Here is a 19,739-nt window from a genome sequence, read left to right on the forward strand (position 1 = left end):
TGTGACTTTGTGTTTTGATTTCTACAATTCCCTTGTGATAATTTTGAGGAAGCTCAGTTATGATTAATTATAAAACACAGATATTGAGGGCTTCCCTGGTGGCGCAGTGGTTGGGAGTCCGCCTGCTGATGCAGGGGACACGGGTTCGGCCCCAGTCCGGGAAGATCCCACATGCCGCGGAGCGGCTGGGCCCGTGAGCCATGGCCGCTGAGCCTGCGCGTCCGGAGCCTGTGCTCCGCCACAGGAGAGGCCACAACAGTGAGAGGCCCACATACAGCAAAAAAACAAAAAAAACAAAAAAAACACAGATATTGAGTAATGGGATAATAGTAGCTAGAACATATTGGGCAGTTTTATCTTAAATAAGTTAGTAGGAAATTAGTTAATAGTCACTCATTTAATCTTAAACAGAATCCAGCAAGATAGGTATTATTATTCTCCCTGTATTTTACGGATGAGGAAACTGAGGCTTGTCAGGATTCTGTAACATGCCCCCAGGCAAAAGCTGACAATTTGGCTGAGATGTAACCCTATCTTGTGTTTCCAGAGCAGCGTTCTGAAATGACTATTATACCATCATGTTAGAAGGGGTTTTGGTTTTGTTTTCGAAATTCAGACTCTAGAACTGGCATTTCAGACATGTCTTCTCTATGTTCCAAGATCATCAAAGGGGAAAATTCGATTTACCTCCATAATCTCATGGTATTTTTAGAAACCATCATGTAACTATTTTTCCTCCCTCAAATGTGAATCTTTTCCATGACTAAAGTATTAATCCATTGTGTCTAAATTCTGCCTCTAATAACATTATCTGAAAAGCTTAACTTTCTCTTCAATCTTTTCTTTCGTAGAAAAAAACCACGTTTCTTTAATTACCACAAAAGTCATCTTTTTCCCCTACTTTCTAAAGCAAGGTACTTTGCCAAAAGTAGAAAGTAAAAATACACAAATAGATTTGATTTTAAGATATTTTGAAAGAACTAAGTGTGTTTAATTGAAGTCCTCCTGTCTATAGGGTTTTCCTCTCCTTGTGTCAATTCTACTTGAGGACCTCTATGAATACCGGGATCACAAAAAATGGCTCTTGGAAATTGTGCAGCAGGCAGCTGACGTTTCCAGTGATATCCATATTTCAGAATAATCCTCCTAATGGCAACACAGATGTTTCTTTTTTTCATTAACTGTAGTATCTTCCAATTTAATACTGAAACACCAAATAAATGTCAGCTCTTCTTTGTTGTTGATAAAGACATTGGATTCTGAAGCAGTACTCACATTCATATATTACAACCCTGTTTATTGTTTCAACAGAGGAGTTCTGAGTGCAAAGTGTGTGGGAAGAATATTTATCTTGTTTTTACAGATCAGAAAGCTGATGCATAGAGATTAAATTATATTTACGAGGTCAATGAAAATATCAACAGAACTGTAATGAGCCCAACCTGCATTCCACAAAAGTCTAAAAATAAAGTGGATTTTCGAGTCAAATGCAACTAGCATTTTGAAACATATTATAAAATTAAACAATTCATATGTTCGTGCCTTTCATTTCAGCCTTAATTTAGGCTATCAACATTTTATTAGATTCACAGGAAATTCCCAGCACAGTTTGCCAATTGATCTAAAAGCATAAAGTCCAAAGGAGTCATATACATATATATATATATATATTTTTTTTTTTAGTTTAGAGGATGTATTTCTATAAAATGCATAGTATCATCTGTGCCCAGTAAATGTAAAAGTACTACATTTGCTTTTAGGTGGGGACAAGACTGCAGAAATACAAGTTCTCACACTTCTCAGCTCAATTCTAAAAGCAACTTTCTAAAGCAATAACTTTCTAAAAGCAACTTTCTAAAAGCAATAACTTTCATTATTAAAATAATAATGCTACTAATTGTCCTGGATGTAAATTTGGGTGCAGCTATATTTCTTTTTGGATGTTTGGTATCTTTCTTGTAATCCAATTTATGACGATTCCCACAGGGAAGTAATTTGTTCTTGTGGACACACATCAATAATTGGTTCTTGTGGACACACATCAATAATCTCTATCTCTTGCTGATTTTAAGTAAAATTGTTAGCTAGGTTTTAGTGAAAACAAATAGCAGTCTCCACCTATTAGCATAACCAAGAATTTGAGAAATAAGCTCCTAATCAGATATATAAGCGTGGTCTGATAATATTCTTGAAAATTATTCCTGAAATTTCACATTTGAAATAAAATTAAGAAATTAACCGGGGTGGGGTGGGGGGAGGAAGGAAGAGAGAGGGAGGAAGAGGGAGAGAAAAAGGGAGAGGGAGGGAGGGAGGGAGGGAGGGAGAGGGAGAGGGGGAGAGAGAGAGAAGCAAAGAAGCCCAAAATAAGGATTTTGCAGACTAACCTCAGACAGGTGCCTCAGAGACTTTTTAGTCCAACTGCTGTTTCTCCAGATAGCATACAATGTGCTGTGTATGAAAACACTCATATATAAACAGGAATTGGAGCTCGGCAACACTTCTACTTACTTTCTCTTCCTCTCCCCTCCCTTCCCAATGTCCTTTTACTTCCTAATCTGCCAAATCAAATGCTAAATCAGGAGCAATAGCCTACAATTAGCCTTTTCAATTAAAATGTAGAGTTCAAAGTTGACTCCAGAGTGAGTAATTGCTTTTGAAAACCACAACCAGCAGGCAGCTGCCAGATTATTACAACAGTTTACTTAACCTCAAAACATCTGATCAATTTTATTATCTCAGCAGAAGAGAGATATCCTGGAGAGTAGGGCCTAAAATATACTACTCATCCTAGATGTCTGAGAGAAAATAAAAATTCCTCAACACCATAATATATCCTTTTGCCATCACCTTGCTGAGAAAACAAACTCAGATCACACTTTCTTCATTCGAAAGTCAACAGAAACTAAGAAATTGAAGGCGAAAGCATCATGATATCAGCTGGGGCAAAAGTGTGGGGAAGGGGGCCAGGAACAGACAATTTACAAAATTACAAGGTTTAAAAACATTCAAACATCCGGCTCATGCTGTTTGGGGTTCTTAATCATCCAGAAAGGAGATAAAGAGAGGGCTGCCAACCTCACCAAAACAAAGAAGATCACGTGTCAAGAATCCTGACTTGGCTGTCTCCACACTGCCAACCTTACTCTTCTGAACTCTTCTCTGAGGCCCCAGGGATGAAGAGGATTGAAATCCCTGTGTGATACGAATGGCCTGGGCAGCCCTCAGAGCTCCTACTTCCACCCAGCAAGGCCAGGGCACAGAATACATACAACCTTCCGGGCCTCCACCCCTGGGGATTTTCCAGCCCCTTCTTCCTGATCCCTCTATGCCCATCTTGCCAGGCCTTCCCCACAGACCTTTGGACTTCATGTCCTCACCGCTTCTGCAAGCCCACTGGCACCTACCACACTGAACAGGTGGTCTTGATCATTTCACCTTCCCCAGCAGCTTTGTTGTGACGACTGACTGGTTATTATGTGTAAAGTGCTTAGAACCGGCCTGGCACACAGCAAGGGCTATGTAGGTTTTAGCCTTTTGTTTTTATAATTCACTCCGGATGCAGTCTTGACTTTTCTTTGGCTCTGGACCTGGCCTGTTGGGCAGTTCTACCCACTCTCAGGCCCAGCTCCTGGAACATCTCCTCAGATAGTCTGGATGGAGGGTTCAAACAGATAGTTACCTGGGCTGTTTTGGTGTCCTTACTTAGGAGTCATGTTATAAGAAAGCTTTGATACAATCATATCTCTCTCATCTTCCTAGCAATTTAACCACCTTGAACAGCGACCCCTAATTATAGTTATTTCCAAAATATACCATCATTCCCAGCCACAGAGGGGTACCTAGATACCACTAATTCCCATCACTACATTTGAGGAATATTAGTATTGCATTTTTTCTGCCCATTCTAGGAACTGTCAACTTGAAAGAAAAACAACATTCAGAGAACAAGTCAATTTAGGAAATGTTCATGGGAAATAAACCACTCATTTCTACAAAAAGGCTCTTCAGTGTCTGAAAAATCATGAAAGCACTGTCTAAATACTTATTCTTTCTTTGAGTTTTGTTTTCTGATGCTTGTCTTTTATGTCTATTCCCCAATCCCATTTCACTTTTCCTTCTAGAACCATGCTAACATATTTGACAGCCTTGAACTCCTAGGAATTCTTCTGTAATAATGTTTTGTGCATGTTCTAATATAAAGTGCATTGATTTATAACCTAATAATCTATAAAGGTTATTGATTTGTAAAAATTTTGATTCATTCTGTTTATTACTTTTAATCATTCAACCCACTGTTCTTACAGTATCTTCATGTTATTTTGTGTACATCTAGTTTACTGCTTTTAATTACTGCAGAGTACTCTAGAGTGTGTGCCCAAGTCATTTTTACCTAACCATTCAATTCTTGCCATTAATTAACAACAAAAATATTAACATCCAATACTTAATCTCACATTTGATCAACATGATCTAAAGTCACAGTGATTCTGCTAATTCATTTTTTTCCCTCCAATCTTAAGAGTTTTCCACCTGAATTAGAGACAAATGATCTCTCTTTCACTTTCTAGTAAAGATACAGTCAGAGAAACTAGCATTTTTTCTTTTGAAATCTGATTGTTGGCAACCAACATGTTTTGTTGATAAAAGTAAATATCTTTCACAGACACAGAGTAATATAAAACACAGACATCTTAAAAGCCTTGTGGAAATACGCCATGAATAAAAAGTAAATAGTTAGCCAGCCACGCTTTCAGCATCTATTGCGTTTTAACCACAAAAACGTAGGAAGTGCACAAGATCCCAAAGATGATATTCAAATTCCTGCACTGCAGCACTATTTGATATAATGCAATAGGGGAAACAATTTAAATGTCTATCAATAGGAAACTAGAGTCTAAATAAACTATGGGATTTTATACAACTATAAATAAAATGAAGTAATTCTGTAAGTACTGAAACAGGAACATCTTAAAAATACATTGTTAGTGAAAAAAGCAGTCCACAGAAGAGTATTTTTTCACACGATTCCATTTTTGTTTAAAAAAAGGCAAAAGAAATATCCATGTATAAAAATGTGTGTGTGTGTGTGTGTGTGTGTGTGTATATATATATATATATATATATATATATACACACACACACACACATACATACATACAGGATTGCATGTGCTACAAAGTATCTGGAAAGATTCAAACTGCACCAGAGGGATAGCGAAACCTGAAAAGGAAAAAAAATTTACCTTTTAATTTCTGTCCTTCAGTATCAGTATTTACATATTTTTTGGTTGTTTACAAGTATGTATTAATTTCATACTAAATTTTTCTAAATATAGATAAAACAAAAGTATAACAAATAAGCCTGGCTTTTGAGGAAGGTTGATTACTGGTTTTATTCACATAGGGAGTGATGGAGGAGCTGAGCCGGTGACAGCATCATTCAGGCAAGCAGAAGCAGATGGAAGAAAGAAACCAATGAGCATAACAAGAAGTTACCCCTACCCCAAATCACTTATTAGAAGGCAATGCACAATCAAAGTAACTTACTGTTTCCACATTGACACATCACTTGCCAAGCTGTAGGTTTTGGGGTTTGTTTAAATTGCAATGGAAAAGAAAAAGAAAATTCTCAATTTAAATAAAAGCAACAATTTTCAGTGAACTAGAGAAGTTAGGGAAGTTTATTTTGTGGGCAGTGATGCTGACAGTAAGGTAAGGAAAAAAAAGATCTGTTAGAAATGTACTTCAAATAGTTAAGATGCTAAGAAGTTAAAATATATTTGAAATAATATATATGTGCTTCTTTCTGCTTGATGAAGATTATGTAAATTCTAGCTTAAAATACATTTTACCAATAAAAGGCTAATACCTCAATTTTTCATAAATATTTTGCTTTTGAACTTTTGATGTTTTAATGGTCAGAGCTTCAAAATAAATTGTAATCTTTTAAAACTTTTTTCTCCAAATATTCAAATATAAAAAGTCCAATCCAAAACAGAACTTGGAGACTTAATGTCAAAATTATGGGAAAAAAATAAGAAAATTTTAATGGAAAAAATAGAGTTAAATGCAGAACCACCCACAATAGAAAGAGAATGAATGTGCTTTTATCTCTGAAAAATACCCATTTTTAATTTTCCTAAGACAGACTGGCAGGTTCTTTTAAAAATTTATGAATGAAACATTTGATTTTGATACTATGTAATCAAACCAGTTGTCCAGTGGAATAGTTTATCTTAAATGTCTGGGAAAGCTATAACATACAGGGAAATTATGGAATTATATCCACAGCAAATAAAACAATAGTAACAACAGACCTAAAAAAATTGGGTGAAACATACTCCATGTAGAACCAAGATGTTTTACACTGATAACCACGAATAAGTGATCTGGATTCTATTTCCACCAGTCATTTAAAATTCTGAGTTCTTTACATATACAAATAATATTAATGTTACATACCATATGCTACACTAATTTTTTAGAAGAAAATTTTCTTCGCTTATCAAAATATTCCATAAGATTTTAATGAGAAAAACATTTTTAAAAGTATGAAATAAATTCTAGGTATTTGCACTTGAATCTTGATTTCTTGCTGGCTTACCAGAAGTAAGGCAACAACTGAAAGGAAATATTTATGATGTTACACTCCCTCTAGTGGGCAGTTTTTTAAAAGGGACAGTTCAGCAACCTCCCTACGCACACCAGGGCATTCTGAGTTTTAGGATTCTGATCCCCAGAGGGAAGGGTCTTTGCAGATTACTTAGTCAAGCGTCCCTGTGATACAGGAACCTCAAAGGCAGCCAGATCATGTTTGATCTAAGCTTCACTCCCTCAAGAAAGCTACTGTTTCTATCTTGGGATAACTATTGTTAGCAAGTTATGTTTATATCAAAGCAAATTCCATTCTTTGTATCATGCACTTTTGGACCTCTTGAAGAAACTGGGAAAAGTTTATTCCCTTTTCCATTTTGCCCACCCTAAAGTAAATTTATAAAATATCTCATCCTAAGAGTAGCCACTGAAAAAGTGAAAAACAGTAGCATTAAGAAGCTATTTTAAAAATATATTGTCTCAGGCGGGGGTAACAAAATAAGAATGCCCTATTAATAATCCATGAAATTACAAATATACAACATTGCTTTATTTGCCATTGCCTACCTACCTACCATTGCCCATCATATACAAAACTGAGTGTTGTACCAAATAACAAAGAGTTTATGGAGACAAATATGCCCAATGTTTGTTAATTTTAATCAAAAAAAAATGATCCTTTCACTTTGTATGAAACTACTTAATCAATTTCTATGAGGTGGAAGAACTAGTGCAACTGATTATTTTTTGCCAGTCTACAGTAGTAGAGGAGCCCTGTGTGAAGCCTAAAAGACATCAAGGGTCTTACTGCCCAAAGGGTGAAGCAAAAACATCTGAACACTTAGTCTCAGTAAAGGCACAAGGTATACCTACCTTACATACCCTCAAATTCATCTCCCCGATTTAGAAGGCTTCATACTGAAATTCCCACCATTGCGTTAACGCCCCTTGAGCAGAAAATCCTCCTGCCCTTTGCTCCTTTGCGCTAGCACAGAACGTACAACTCAGTAGATGCTTAAGCCATGCTCACTACTGATGAAGCCCCAGGTTTAATGCTTGGGTTCACCAATACTTACAAATTCTCATTTATACCATTTGACAGATTAACTTGCCTTTCTGATTATCTGCTGCTGATAGAGGTGTTTTGGTGGTAAGAAGGAGTGAGGAAAGGTGTGGAGATCAATGAGACTTAGGACAGGCCTTATACTGTGTCATGGTGAGGGAAACCTTGGAGACAGGGCACTATCGATGTAGGATGGAAGAGACATATTTAAAGAAAGAGACAGGAACATGCAAGACACATACTTATCTAGTGCAGATCCATTAACCCACAGAAAAGGAAGTGCAGCCCTTTTCAGAAGCAAAGCGCCACCTACCCCAGAGGAGAATTACAGGACTTTTTCTACTATAATAATTTTAATCGTATCTACCACCTTAGGTCTTGGGGTGGGGGGAAGCATGGCTTTGTAAAATCAATACACAATTGGGTGAGGGGGCAGGTGGGAGGCAGAGGAGAGGTATGGGGATATGGACAACTGGAGAGCAGTGGATTTCTCTGTAGATTAGAGTAATGGTGATGTACAAACAATGATGTCTGTACAAGTGAACAACAATATAGGCACATCAAGCAACCTAAGGCAACATTTCTCACAGCCTGGCCTTCAATGTCACCTGCAGCACATGTGTACAATTTTTACAAAACACAATTTCCACGACGCAACCCAAGGCCTACCCAATCTGAATGTCTAGGGATGCTGCATGATACGCAACATAATTAACAATATCTCCACATGATTTTCAGTATAAATATGAAAGTGTAAGAATCAGCATCAGGAACTAAAAAAACTTCACAGGTCCTTATAAAGGGGTGGAGGAAGGTAGGCTCTAAAATTCAACCCTTTTAAGTCCCTTAGAAATTGCCTTTTGAAGGGCAACGTGACATCTCCTGATTCAATTTCCCTTCTGGGAAAGGTATTTGGTTTCTTTGAATAAGCACTAAATTACACAGTTGTCTAACATTTAGAAGCCATATTGAAAAATATCTGTCTTTAAATTCTAGGACCACCTTGAGCTTGGAGAAATTATACTCTGAGAATCCCAGAGCAAAACTGAGACGAGGAAACCACAGCTTTATATCCTACTTTTGGTTAAACCAGAGAAAGTGCCAATAAATTGAAAAGCTGGATTTATTCACTCACCCATATATTGAGCAGCTACTATATATAATGTGTTATGTTTAATGACATGAATACCAAGATGATGAGTGAAATTAGTCTGACTCTAACTAATGAGAGTTTGTTAAACTTCCAGAAAATAGCATCATGAAAATTTATAAACTTAATGTGAAAACGTTTTCAGTAGATACTTTATTTTCAGGTTGATACTTTATAATGTATTAAGAATTCTAGTTAAGTGTATGTATAAGTGCCTGTCGATGATACCCTACAGACCACAACAGGTTCTTACTTGCCATAATCTCATGGAGAAGTTTATGCAGCATCACTCTCAGTGGGCTGCAAAATAGTTCAGCAGTTTTGTGGTCCAAAAGCAACAGGAAAAAGAAAAAAATCTTCTATGGGGCAGAGATTATAGGAATCTTGGGAAAAATAAAAGTAAGGTTTTTTGTTTGTATTTTGCTGCCTTCTCCCTTTTGTTAGCTCTTTCAACCATAGGTTTCCTATTTGGAACTCCACACTGTAGGAGCACAGTTCTTCAACCATGACCTTCTCTCTCTGCTATGGAGGGGTAGGAGTGGGTTAAAACAATGAGTCTCAAGACAGGGGAAAGAAAAGGAGAAGAAAGCAGGAAGAAACTTGCATTGTTCCAAAAATTATGTTTTAGTACAATTTTTATCTTGAAAACATATGCTTTTTCATAACAAAAATGTCAGAGAACAAACTTCAAAGGAAACTTCTTTGCCAGTATACTAGTTTTTCATTGTTGTTGTAATAAATTACCACACACTTGGTGGCTTAAAACAACACAAACTTATTATCTTGCAGTTTTATAGGATGGAATTCTAACACAGAGCTCCCTGGTCTAAAATCAAGGTGTCAGCAGGGCTGCATTTCTAGAGGCAGATCTGTTTCCTTGTCTTTTCCAGCTTCTAAAGGATACCCACATGCCTTGGTTTGTGGCCCCTTCTTCTGTTCAAAGCCAGCAATGTTGCATTACTCTGATCACTCTTCCATAGTCACACCTCCAAGGCTCCTCCTGGCCTCTGTCTCCACTTTTAAGGACCACTGTCACTATTGGACCCACCCATTTAATCCAGGGTAATCTATTTAAGGTCAGTTGATAAGCAGTCTTAGTTTCATCTTCAATCCTAATCCCCCTCTGCCATGTAATGTAATGTTTACAGGTTATGGAGATTAGGATATGAACATCTTTGGGGGGCCATTATTCTGCCCAACTACAGCTGGTGGGGATAGTCAAAACATGGTCACTAATTAACCATAGAAGAGGCACCCCTTTAAAGGGAGATACAAAATGCAAATCAAAAACGTGTTGGAGCACGAAATATATAAGTTCATTAGATGTGGACCGGGTTAGGAAGGCTGGGCAACACTGGCTTAGTAGTAATAGTCACTGCTCAGGAGGTGGTCTGATTGGGTGGAGAAGGCAAACACATTTATGTCGGTGCCTAGATTTTAGCCTAACAACTAAAATACTCTCAAAGTGAAAATAAATAACTTCAGATATTTCTCAGTCCAGGAGTTGGTATTTGAAGGAAAATGAAACCTCTAAAATTTGTCAGCCAGCAGTTAGGAAAGATAGTCCTTTCCCTTAAATATGATACTATTGGAAGTACACCTATGCCACCAGTGGGGCGTTGTGCAAAATTACAGAGAAAGGAATTTTATACCTTTTGTTTGGGTTGTTTCTTTCACTTTTCTGATGCTTATTGACGCATCTTTCTTCATTTTCTCCTTTGACCAGAATATGAATTTCTCAGGCATCACAGATGAATGCCAGTGGTCCTAAATGTCCGTGCCTACAGAAGCCAGGCAATAAAGAAAAGGAGGCAGAGTGTGATATGTTAAGGAGTAGTGGGGCTTATGGAAAGTTAGAGTGTGCATCCCATCTAAAAAGGGTACTTACTCCTCAGGTTGAGATCACTTGATTTGCGAGAAAAAGACCCCTCGTTGCTAGCTAGCTGCATTTTTATAATGAAATTTTCCAATTTTCAAACAGAGGCAATTGTTTCATATTTTAGTAGAAACATGAAAAAACATATCTGTGGGTTAAATCCAGCTGCAGAGCTCCCAGTGTGTAAACTCTGGCTAATTTTCTAGTCTTCATAAAGCTATATGCTACAAAATGTCGCTCACCATAAAGGCTAAACATAATACTGCGCTCGCTTGCTTGCGAGAGGGAAAGAACTTACTCGTGTACTGAGTACAGGGTTGGACTATCCTGCTTTAAAATATGACTTGAGTTAATATTTTCAAACATTTTTCCATTTTATTTTTATAATTTTATATGAATCATAAAGGCCTTTAAATAAACTTCCTTTAGTACCAAAGCATAAATTAAGTCCTTTCGAAAACCAATTTTGATGTGGGACACGGGTGGTAGGAAATATTTGGTTTCTGATTATCACACTAAGATCATTCTGGTCATTGCTGAGAGCCTGAATAGCACGAGACGTTTATAATAATCAAATGCTGAATGCCATGTTTTAAACGTCAAAGTCGGTAAAATAAATTAACAAGCATATTTCACTACTTTTGTGACAGAGGAAAGCCTGCAAAACACACACTCACACACATATGTAATACATATATATACATGTTTGCATATAGAGAGATGTGTACAAATTTGTTTCCCAGCTGAATTGATCTCACTGCATGTGCTCAAGTCTAAACAAGAGAAGCAAATTCTACCACCAGGTGGAGCTTAGCTTCCATTAAAGCAGCAGATAAGTGAAAAAGATTTCAAGAGCTTGTTTGAATTCTTTGTATACCTTAGGAAAACACTGAAGTCAAAGGTAAACTAGAGTAGAACCTGACTGCAAATAGTGGGCTGGACTAACATGATGGGCCATAACCACAGACAAATGGTGGATTTACTTGCGGGAGAAGTAGGTACGGAGTTACTGAAGAGTGTGGGTCAGGAATGCAGAATGAGAACATGATTTATGCGGCTTATGAAGGAAAAGAAGATTTGGGAGGCCCGTTCAGTGTTAAGCTTGCCTAAATTCTTTGACACCTGTTACCAACATTTAATAGTCTAGATTCAAAGGAAATAGAGATGTGTAAAACATGCTATCGACTCTTAACGTGCCTAGTGGTAAGGCACTGTAAGTTCTATAATAGCGTGAAAGTATGACATAAGCATAGATGAAGAAGAAATAAATGTGTGTAAAAATATAATAATAGAGCACATCAGGCAGCAACGGCATGTTCACAGGCATAAGGCAAAAGAGCACAGCAGGGTCAGGAAATGGTAAGTGGTTTGCTGGCATATGTGGCATATGAGGCGTGACTGGCGTATACGGATGAGGTCATAAACTAAAGTGATGGCAGGAGAAATAAGGAAGTCTCGATGTGATGGATAGTTCAAAGATAGGCAGTTGCATAGGGAACAAGGTTAAGAAAAAGGGTCCAAAACTCTAAAAGAGGAAGAGCAGCAAGCCCTGGTAACATGAACTTGGAGAACAAGTCAAACTAGGGGAGAAAGTATAACCTCAGTTTTTGATTAAGTTTAACTAAATAGAAATAGTAAGATATCCAAGTGTAAAAATGTTGTTTAGGTTTTGTGCGGCTGCGCAGGAGTGCTGGCACGGGTGACTTATCCTGCGGCGGTGTGGGTTTGAGGGGGTGGCTCGCAGGGGTGAGACGTTTAGGTGCGTGGCCTCCCCACTCTCGCTGGGTGACAACACAGACCTTGGAGCCAGATTTGCTGGGTTTGTACCCCCGCCCCAACATTTATGCGCTCTATGGCTTTGGGCAACTCAGGTAGCATGAATCTCATCAGCACAGAGAGAAAGCTTCACTGAAAACTCACTGCAGGACGGTGGGGGAAGCCGGATTCCACAACAGCAGCAGCAGGGTTCGTGGCAAGAATCACGGCTTGCAGGCTGCCCCGGGCGGTCTCGTCTTCCTGCAGCTTGCAGACCCTCAGGCTTAGGAGCTGTTTCAAACACACAACCTTGAGAGAGTAAGGTGTTCTTCAGACTCTCTGTACCGAATCCATGACTGAACCCAGTGAAGACCTCTATATAAACGTTTAAGATTCTGGCAGCACATGCAGAGACCTACTCTTTTAGCCACCAGCTGCTAGAGACAGCCTCGTAGACAAATTGCAACCAAATCAGCCTGTTCTAGCTGAACAGCAATTGTAGACCCTCATAATCTGACTTCATAATGGAGACTGCCACATTCACTGCCGTGTGGCTGACAGGGTCTTGGTGCTCCGGCCGGGTGTCAGGCCTGAGCATCGGGGGTGGGCGAGCCGAGTTCAGGACATTGGTCCACCAGAATCCTCCTGGCCCCACGTAATATCAACCAGCAAGAGCTCTCCCAGAGATCTCCATCTCAACGCTAAGACCCAGCTCCACTCAATGACCAGAAGCTCCAGTGCTGGACACCCCACACCAAACAACAAGCAAGAGAGGAACACAAACCCACCCATTAGCAGAGAGGCTGCCTAACCTCATACTAAGTTCAAAGACACCACAAAACACACCACCGGACGCGACCCTGCCCACCAGAAGGACAAGATCCAGCCTCATCCACCAGAACACAGGCACCAGTCCCCTCCAACAGGAAGCGTACCCAGTGGGGGCAGACACCAAACACAACAGGAACTATGAATCCGCAGCCTGCGAAAAGGAGACCCCAAACACAGTAAGTTAAGCAAAATGAGAAGACAGAGAAATACACAGCAGATGAAGGAGCAAGGTAAAAACCCACCAGACCAAACAAATGAAGAGGAAATAGGCAGTCTACCTGAAAAAGAATTCAGAGTAATGATAGTAAAGATGATCCAAAATCTTGGAAATAGAATAGACAAAATGCAAGAAACGTTTTAACAGGGACCTAGAAGAACTAAAGAGCAAATAAACAATGATAAACACCACAATAAATGAAATTAAAAACTCTCTAGAAGGAATCAATAGCAGAATAACTGAGGCAGAAGAACAGATAAGTGACCTGGAAGATAAAATAGTGGAAATAACTACCACAGAGCAGAATAAAGAAAAAAGAATTAAAAGAATTGAGGACAGTCTCAGAGACCTCTGGGACAACAATAAACACACCAACATTCAAATTTATAGGGGTCCGAGAAGAAGAGAAAAAAAACGGACTGAGAAAATATTTGAAGAGATTATACTTGAAAATTTCCCTCATATGGAAAAGGAAATGGTCAATCAAGTTCAGGAAGTGCAGAGAGTCTCATACAAGATAAATCCAAGGAGAAACATGCCAAAACACATATTAATCACACTATCAAAAATTAAATACAAAGAAAAAATATTAAAAGCAGCAAGAGAAAAGCAGCAAATAACATACAAGGGAATCCCCATAAGGTTAACAGCTGATCTTTCAGCAGAAACTGCAAGCCAGAAGGGAGTGGCAGGACATCTTTAAAGTGATGAAAGGGAAAAACCTACAAGCAAGATTACTCTACCCAGCAAGGATCTCATTCAGATTCGACGGAGAAGTTAAAACCTTTACAGACAAGCAAAAGCTAAGAGAATTCAGCACCACCAAACCAGCTTTACAACAAATGCTAAAGGACTTCTCTAGGCAGGATACACAAGAGAAGGAAAAGACCTACAATAACAAACCCAAAACAATTAAGAAAATGGGAATAGGAAAATACATATCGATAACTACCTTAAAGGTAAATGGATAAAATGCTCCAACCAAAAGACATAGACTGGCTGAAAGTATACAAAAACAAGACCCATATATAGGCTGTCTACAAGAGACTGAGTTCAGACCCAGGGACATATACAGACTGAAAGTGAAGGGATGGAAAAAAATATTCCATGCAAATGGAAATCAAAAGAAAGCTGAGTAGCAATTCTCATATCAGACAAAATAGACTTTAAAATAAAGACTATTACAAGAGACAAAGAAGGACACTACATGATAATCAAGGGATCAATCCAAGAAGAAGATATAACAATTGTAAATATTTATGCACCCAACATACGAGCACCTCAATACATACGGCAAATGCTAACAGCCATAAAGAGGAAATTGAAAGTAACATAATAATAGTAGGGGACTTTTAACATCTCACTTTCATCAATGGACAATTCAACCAAAATGAAAATAAATAAGGAAACACAAGCTTTAAACGATACATTAAACAAGATGGACTTAATTGATATTTATAGGACATTCCATCGAAAAACAGAATACACTTTCTTCTCAAGTGCTCATGGAAAATTCACTGGGCTAGATATATATTTGTATAGATATCTTGGGTCACAAATGAAGCCTTGGTAAATTTAAGAAAATTGAAATCGTATCAAGTATCTTTTCCGACCACTACGCTATGAGACTAGATATCAATTACAGGAAAAAAAAACTGTAAAAAATACAAACACATGGAGGCTAAACAATATGCAACTAAATAACCAAGATGTCACTGAGGAAATCAAAAAATACCTAAAACAAATGATAATGAAAACAGGACGACTCCAAACCTATGGGATACAGCAAAAGCAGTTCTAAGAGGGAAGTTTATAGCAGTACAATCCTACCTCAAGAAACAAGAAACATCTCAAATAAAAAACCTAACCTTACACCTAAAGCAGTTAGAAACAAAAGAGCAAAAAGAACCCAAAGATAGCAGAAGGAAAGAAATCATAAAGATCAGATCAGAAAGAAATGAAGGAAACGACAGCAAAGATCACTAAAACTAAAAGCTGGTTCTTTGAGAAGATAAACAAAATTAATAAACCATTAGCCAGACTCATGAAGAAAAACAGGGAGAAGACTCAAATCAATAGAATTAGAAATGAAAGAGGAGAAGTAGCAACTGACACTGCAGAAATACAAAGGATAATGAGAGATTACAACAAGCAACTATATGCCAATAAAATGGACAGCCTGGAAGAAAGAGGCAAAATCTTAGAAAAGCACAACTTCCAGACTGAAACAGGAAGAAATAGAAAATATAAACAGACCAATCACAAGCACTGAAATTGAAACTGTGATTTAAAATCTTCCAACAAACAAAAGCCCAGGACACATGGCTTCACAGGCGAATTCTATCAAACGTTTAGAGAAGAGCTAACTCCTACCCTTCTCAAACTCTTCCAAAATATAGCAGAGGGAGGAACACTCCCAAACTCATTCTATGAGGCCACCATCACCCTGTTACCAAAACCAGACAAAGAAGTCACAAAAAAAGAAAACTACAGGCCAATATCACTGATGAACATAGATGCAAAAGTCCTCAACAAAATACTAGCAAACAAAATCCAACAGCACATGAAAAGGATCATATACCAAGATCAAGTGGGGTTTGTCCCACGAATGCGAGGGTTCTTCAAAATACATAAATCAATCAATGTGATATACCATATTAACAAACTGAAGGAGAAAAACCACATGATCATCTCAATATATGCAGAAAAAGCTTTTGACAAAATTCAACACCCATTTATGATAAAAACCCTGCAGAAAGTAGGCATAGAGGGAACTTACCTCAACATAATAAAGGCCATATATGACAAACCCACAGCCAACATCCTCCTCAATGGTGAAAAACTGAAACCATTTCCACTAAGATCAGGAACAAGACAAGGTTGCCCACTCTCACCACTATTATTCAACATAGTTTTGGAAGTTTTAGCCACAGCAATCAGAGAAGAAAAAGAAATAAAAGGAATCCAAATGAGAAAAGAAGTACAACTGTCACTGTTTGCAGATGGCATGATACTATACATAGAGAATCCTAAAGATGCTACCAGAAAACTACTGGAGCTAATCAATGACTTTGGTAAAGTAGCAGGATACAAAATTAATGCACAAAAATCTCTTGCATTCCTATACACTAATGATGAAAAATCTGAAAGAATAATTAATGAAACACTCCCATTTACCACTGCAACAAAAAGAATTAAGTACCTAGTAATATACCTACCTAAGTAGACAAAAGACCTGTATGCAGAAAACTATAAGACACTGATGAAAGAAATTAAAGATGATACCAACAGATGGAGAGATATAGCATGTTCTTGGATTGGAAGAATCAACATTGTGAAAATGACTCTACTACCCAAAGCAATCTACAGATTCAATGCAATCCCTATCAAACTACCAATGGCATTTTTCACAGAACTAGAACAAAAAATTTCACAATTTGTATGGAAACACAAAAGATCCTGAATAGCCATAGCAATCTTGAGAAAGAAAAACGGAGTTGGAGGAATCAGGCTCCCTGACTTCAGACTATACTACAAAGTTACAGTAATCGAGACAGTATGGTACTGGCACAAAAACAGAAATACAGATCAATGGAACAGGATAGAAAGCCCAGAAATAAACCCACGCACATATGGTCACCTTATTTTTTATTTTTTTAACACCTTATTGGAGTCTAATTGCTTTACAATGGTGTCTTAGTTTCTGCTTTATAACAAAGTGAATCAGATATATATATATATATCCCCATATCTCTTCCCTCTTGCGTCTCCCTCCCTTCCACCCAGTCACCTTATTTTTTTGATAAAGGAGGCAAGAATATACAATGGAGAAAAGACAGCCTCTTCAATAAGTGGTTCTGAGAAAACTGTACAGCTACATGTAAAAGAATGAAATTAGAACACTCTGTAACACCATACACAAAATTAACTCAAAATGGAATAAAGACCTAAATGTAAAGTCAGACACTATAAAACTCTTAGAGGAAAACATAGGCAGAACACTCTATGACATAAATCACAGCAAGATCCTTTTTGACCCACCTCCTAAAGAAATGGAAGTAAAAACAAAAATAAGTAAATGTTTTTAAGAGTTTTTAAGTTAAAAACTCTTGCACAGCAAAGGAAACCATAAACAAGACAAAAAGACAACCCTCAGAATGGGAGAAAATATTTGCAAACGAAACAACTGACAAAGGATTAATCTCCAAAATGTACAAGCAGCTTATGCAGCTCAATATCAAAAAAACAAACAATCCAATACAAAAATGGGCAGAAGACCTAAATAGACATTTCTCCAAAGAAGATATACAGATTGCCAACAAACACATGAAAGGATGCTCAACATCACTAACCATTAGAGAAACGCAAATCAAAACTACAATGAGGTACTATCACACACTGGTCAGAATGGCCAACATTAAAAATCTACAAATGACAAATGCTGGAGAGGGTGTAGAAAGAAGGGAACCCTCCTACACTGCGGGTGGGAATGTAAGTTGATGCAGTCACTATGGAAAACAGTACTGAAGTTCCTCAGAAAACTAAAAATAGAATTACCATATGATCCAGCAATCCCACTCCTGGGCATATACCCAGACAAAACTGTAATTCGAAAAGATATATGCACCCCAATGTTCATAGAACCCCTATTCACAATAGCCAAGACATGGAAACAATCTAAATGTCCATCAACATATGAATGGATAAAGAAAATGTGGTACATATATACAATGGAATTTTACTCAGCCATAAAAAAGAACAAAATAATGCCATTTGCAGCAACATAGATGCAATTAGAAATTATCATACTAAGTGAAGTCAGAAAGAGAAAGACAAACACCATATGATATCACTTATATGTAGAATCTAAAGTATGACACAAATGAACCTATCTACAAGATAGAAACAAAGTCACAGACATAGAGAACAGACTTGTGTTTGCCAAGGGGGAGGGTACTGGGGGAGGGATGGAGTGGGAGGCCGGAGTTAGCAGATGTAAGCTACTGTATGTATTGATAGAACGGATAAAACAAGGTCCTACTCTATAGCACAGGGAACTATATTCAATATCCTATAGTAAACCATAATGGAAAAGAATACTTTGAAAAGAATGTATATATATGTAAAAACAAAATAAAATAGGAATGAACTACTATATTCCCATATCAAATCAACATTTAAAGAAAGGATACAGGGACCTGGGTCATTTTGCTAGTCTTGATTGCTGGCCTTTTAGGGACAGTGGGGACTGATGGCTGAGGATCAGAGGGGCAGTTCTGACGCTCTGGTGCTTCTTGAGACCCAGGTTCTTTGTACACCCCTGATGCAAGAGGAACCTGAATAATGCCAGAGGTTGACTTTTATTCCAACCACACAGGACTGGGGCCTGAAATCAGGGATGAGTTGATTTTTTAAAAAATAGATATTTTTTGACATGAATTAATAAATTGAGATTCTAACATATTACATAGGCTTCAATGGATTCTTAGATATCATTTGATTTATATATTCTCTCTTGCTCAGCCAGGCTGTAAACTAAACTTGACAATTTATATCCCAACAGATAAAGGCTTAACTAAAGGATTGTTGATACTGCTGCTAGACAGAAATTAAATTTTATACCTGAAAGGGACCTTAGCAGATTACCATTATATTTAATATAAGCTGGAGTTAACGAGAGGACTAAAATTTAACACTTAGACTCAAGAAGATTTCATCTTAAAAGTGAACAGAGGTGTATAAAGAAAACATTTCAATATAAAATATAATTGGTAATGAACATGCTATGTGAATACCAAAGAAAGATAATGATACCACTAATTTCACTTTTACCATATCACTTTCCATTGCCATGATTTTCATTTGTTTCTCACCTTTCCAGAAAAAGTGTCAAAGAGAATAGGCATCCTGCCTTATCTCTTTGTAGAATGTGCCTTGATCTCCCTGTAGAATTTCCATAGGACCCAGAGATCCTGAACATAAGAGATGTTTAATAATTAGGGACCAGGATGTGGTCTGCTATATAGTTCTCATGTTAATACCAGGAGATACACATCTACTGCTAATGACTAACTCTGACAGTTGGCCTGAAGCCCATAGAAGAATGAGAATCAAAACAAAAATACACAACTGAATAAATAGATTCTAAAATTTTTATCAACGTATCTATTATTAGTCATTTTTTTATTGTAATTTAGATAACATTTAGATCCTATTGATGAAAAGCCGTGTAGGGGGGAATTAAAAACTACAGG

General features: G+C 37.6%; 1 protein-coding gene across 2 annotated transcripts in view; it reads right to left on the reverse strand.

The window, feature by feature from the left end:
- CRPPA (CDP-L-ribitol pyrophosphorylase A) overlaps positions 1-19,739 on the reverse strand; it is a 352,865-nt gene that overhangs the window by 15,619 nt on the left and 317,507 nt on the right. Inside the window, exons 11-12 of one of the 2 annotated variants that reach the window (XM_049714562.1) lie at positions 12,603-12,728; positions 10,459-10,587 (exon numbers count right to left, since the gene is read on the reverse strand). The gene's annotated coding sequence lies outside the window, so the exon portion shown is untranslated. Of the gene's footprint in view, positions 1-10,458; positions 10,588-12,602; positions 12,747-19,739 lie in introns of both variants that reach the window. The other variant, XM_004263477.3, reaches the window with a different exon arrangement.

The sequence above is a fragment of the Orcinus orca genome, chromosome 9 (genome assembly GCF_937001465.1).
Source record: "Orcinus orca chromosome 9, mOrcOrc1.1, whole genome shotgun sequence".
In the NCBI taxonomy this organism is placed as follows: Eukaryota; Metazoa; Chordata; class Mammalia; order Artiodactyla; family Delphinidae; genus Orcinus; species Orcinus orca.